Below are 3,815 nucleotides of genomic sequence, written 5' to 3'. Positions count from 1 at the left end.
CCAAACACACTTCCAAACACACAATTTTTCTTACAAACTTTCCCAAACACACTCAAAACACACCCAAACACACTTACAAGACACACCCAAACAGACATTTTTTTCCTCTAAACACTCTCAAACACAAATTTTTCTTCCAAACACAGAAACACTCAAACATACCCAAAACACCCAAACACAATTTTTCCTACAAACACTCAAAACACACCCAAACACACCTACAAAACACACCTCAAACAGACATTTTTGTCCTCCAAACACACCTAAACACACAATTTATTCCTCCAAACACGCTCACAAACACACCTCCAAACACGGAATCACACAAAGGTGGATGTGGTATTGGCCTGGATGCCTTCCTGCCTCACGCGAGCCAGCACTGTTTGGTGGTACAGTACATGTCGCGTTTGAGCGGTAATACACAGCCCCGCGTTTGGATCCCCTCAGAGCACCATCTTCGTACACATCGCCGCTGGAACACCCACTGTACCTCTGTGGCACTGTACCTCTGTGGGGAAAGGGAAAAAAAGTGTTTGGATTAGGAAAATTGGAGGTTTGGATGTATATTTGATCGTGCTGGAGTGTGTCTGGGTGTCTTTGTGTATTTTGATGGTGATTTGAGTGCTTTGATGGTGTTTTGAGTGTGGTTTGAGTGTGTCTCGAGTGTTTGGAGAATGTTTTGAGAGTGTTGGAGTGTGTTTGAGTGTGCTTTGGTGTCTTTTAGTAGTGTTTGAGTATTTTGATGGTGATTTGTGTGTGTTTTGAGTGTGTTCGGTGATTAGATATGTGTTTTGGTGTTTTTTTGTATGTTTGAGTGTGTTTGGAGGTATTCTGAGTGAGTTTGAGTGTGTTTTCAGTGTGTTTAAGTGTGTTTGGATGCTTAGAGATGTATTTGAGTATTTTGAAGGTGACTTGAGTGTGGATGTGTGTGCTTTGAGTGTGTTTAAAGATGTGTTTGAGTGTGTTTGGGTGTGTCTTCAGTGTGTTTGGATGATTAAAGATGTGTGTTGGTGTGTTTTTGTGTGTTTTGTGTGTGTTTGGAGTGTGTTTTGGGTGTGTCTGGAGTGTGTTTGTATGTTTTGGCGTGTTTGAATGTATTTTTGTGTGCTTTAGGTGTGTTTGGGTGATTAGAGATGTGTTTGGGTGTTCTTTGACTGTTTTGAGTGTGTTTGGATGTTTACATAGAAATGTGTTTAGGTATTTTGATGGTGATTTGAGTGCGTTTCAGTGTGTTTTTGAGGGTTTGAAGGTATTTTGAGTGTATTAGAGTGTGTCTGACGTGTTTTAACCGTGTTTTGGGTGTGTTTGTTGTGTTATGGGTGTGTTTAATGTGTGTTTTGGGTGTGTGTTGAGTGTGTTTGGAAGTATTCTGAGTGTGTTTGTGTGTGTTTTAGTGGTGTTTGTGTATTTTGATGGTGCTTTGAGTGTTTTGTGTGTGTTTGGGTGTGTTTGGGATGTTTTGTGTATGTTTTGTGTGTGTTTGGTGTTTTGTGTGCTAGAGTGCATTTGGAGGTATTCTGAGTGTGTTTGAGTGCGTTGGGATATTTAGATATATGTTTGGGTGTTCTGATAGTGATTTGAGTGTGTTTTGAGTGTGTTTCGAGTGTGCTTGGAGTTATTCTGAGTGAGTTTGGGTGTGTTTTAGTGGTGTTTGTGTATTTTGATGGTACTTTGAGTGTTTTGTGTGTGTGTGTGTGGTGTGTTTTGTGTGTTACGTTTATGTTTTGTGTGTGTTTTGCTGTGTTTTGGTAAGCCTGAGTGTGTTTGGAGGAATTCTGACTGTGTTTGGAAGTGTTTTGAGTGTGTTTAAGTATGTTGGGATGTGTAGAGATATGTTTAGGTATTTTGAGTGTGATTTGAGTGTGATTTGAGTGTGTTTTGCGTGTGTTTTGAGTATTTTTGGAGGTATTCTGAGTGTGTGTGGGTGTGTTTTGGTGGTGTTTGAGTATTTTATGGTGGTCTCATGTGTTTGGGTGTGTTTGAGAGTGTTTTGAGTGTGTTCAATGTATTTTGTGTGTTTTGAGTCTATTTTGAGTGTGTTATATATGTTTGAGTATGTTTTGTGTATGTCTTGAGTGTGTTTAGAGATGTGTTTTGGTGTGTTTCTGTGTGTTTGGTTGTATTTAAGTGTATTTTGGAGTGTGTTTGGAGATATTCTGAGTGTGTTTTGGGTGTTTTATGAGTGAGTTTGAGTATGTTTGGGTGTGTTTTGAGTGTATTTCCGGTGGTGTGTTTTGAGTGTGTTTTGAGTGTGATTTTATGTATTTTGAGTGTCTTTACATGTTTTGAGTGTGTTTTGGGTGTGTTCGGAGTGCGTTTGAGTGTGTTGATTGTGTTTGGATGTGTTTGGGTGTTCTGAGTGTGTTTGGGTGCGTTTTTACGTGTTTGAGTGTTTAGAGATGTGTTTGCAGTGTGTTTTGGGTGTGTTTAGATGTGTTTTGGTGTGTTTTTTCGTGTTTGTGTTTTGAATGTGATTTGAGGTGTTTGGGTGTATTTCTGTGTTTTGGCGTTTTGAGTGTGTTTTAGTGGTGTTCGGTTGTGTGTTTATATTTTGAGTTTATTTGAGAGAGAGAGAGAGAGAGAGAGAGAGAGAGAGAGAGAGAGAGATAGAGTCTCTCTCTCTCTCTCTCTCTCTCTCTCTCTCTCTCTCTCTCTCTCTCTCTCTCAATCCTAAATCTTTCCTCTCCTCACTTACCTCTCCGTCTCTCTCCTCTCCCTCTCACTCACCCACTCCTCTCACTCACTCTCACTCTCTCACTCTCTCACCCGTTGGGATTTCCGTATTCGACCAGTGTGATTCCCTTGACTTCAGTGGATCCGTCCGGCCAGTTTGGTGTTATTTCGTGCCTCAACACCACCAGGTCGCTCTCACTCGCCTCTGAAATAGCAGCAGTACTGGTTGAACCTTCACATCTGGCAACTGCCGGACCTGGTGAATTGAGCGGCCACCAGATGTCACTGGGGAACTCCGGATCACCCAAGCCAACCTGTGCTTAACTATGAAGCCGTATGGTGTTGTATAATCAGATATAAGTGATTTAATTTAAGGGCGTCTTAGTAAGACACTGGAAATTCTTCATCGTGATATATCTCTTGAAACCAGAGCTACAGTCTTTAACATCTGGTAGTTATATTCACACTGTAAACAAGGTTAATCTAATATTGTGTTGCCCAGTCATTCAGCATTATCAGTGTGCACTATTCACCTGGAAAAGTACTCACTTAGAGTGTATTAGTCTCTATTCTGACAAATCTCAAAGTGAGACAAATCTTGCCATTTAAGATTTAGCAGGTGGCCGTCCCTAATCCAAGACCAGGTTGCAAAACCATGTCAGGAGCACATAACTCAGTCATATCCAGATTAAGGGAAATAAAGCCACATGTCACACATATTAAGTGCATATGCCACTCTCTGCAACTATGCGTTTCATATGCCATGAAGGAGTTGCCCACCCACTTTGAATACATGATATCACAAACATACAGCTACTTTTCACATAGTACTGTCCGCCAAGAAAAGTATGCAGACCTATACGCTACTATCAATCTCAAGATCCTGCAGCTGTGTGATACGCGGTGGCTTGCCATTGCTCCATGCCTGTCAAGGATCCTGCAACAATATGACGAACTGAAGCTCCATTTTGAGGTAAGCCGTAATTGTATCATTATCACCAAAAAATCATGTGAATGCATTTGAATATTGCTCTCTTTTAATTGGCGACAGAGAAGGGTAGAGACAAAGGGTAGATATTGTGAAGGACAGAAGGAGGAGGAACACAGAGGGGGGAGGCAGAAATTAAGGAATGAATTGTAGG

The 3,815-nt window shown here is 41.0% G+C and overlaps 1 long non-coding RNA gene across 1 annotated transcript; it reads right to left on the bottom strand.

Moving 5' to 3' along the window:
• Nucleotides 1-279: 279 nt before the first annotated feature.
• LOC123508222 lies at nt 280-2,905 on the bottom strand. The gene is made up of 2 exons (XR_006675883.1): nt 2,767-2,905; nt 280-508 (listed from the first exon to the last, which is right to left on the bottom strand). It is a non-coding gene; the product is annotated as an uncharacterized LOC123508222 (long non-coding RNA).
• Between the last annotated feature and the right edge of the window lie 910 nt (nt 2,906-3,815).

Source organism: Portunus trituberculatus, chromosome 3 (genome assembly GCF_017591435.1).
Source record: "Portunus trituberculatus isolate SZX2019 chromosome 3, ASM1759143v1, whole genome shotgun sequence".
Lineage (NCBI taxonomy): Eukaryota > Metazoa > Arthropoda > Malacostraca > Decapoda > Portunidae > Portunus > Portunus trituberculatus.
The sequence above is the reverse complement of the archived record's forward strand: the minus strand, read 5'-3'. Positions and strand labels throughout refer to the sequence as shown.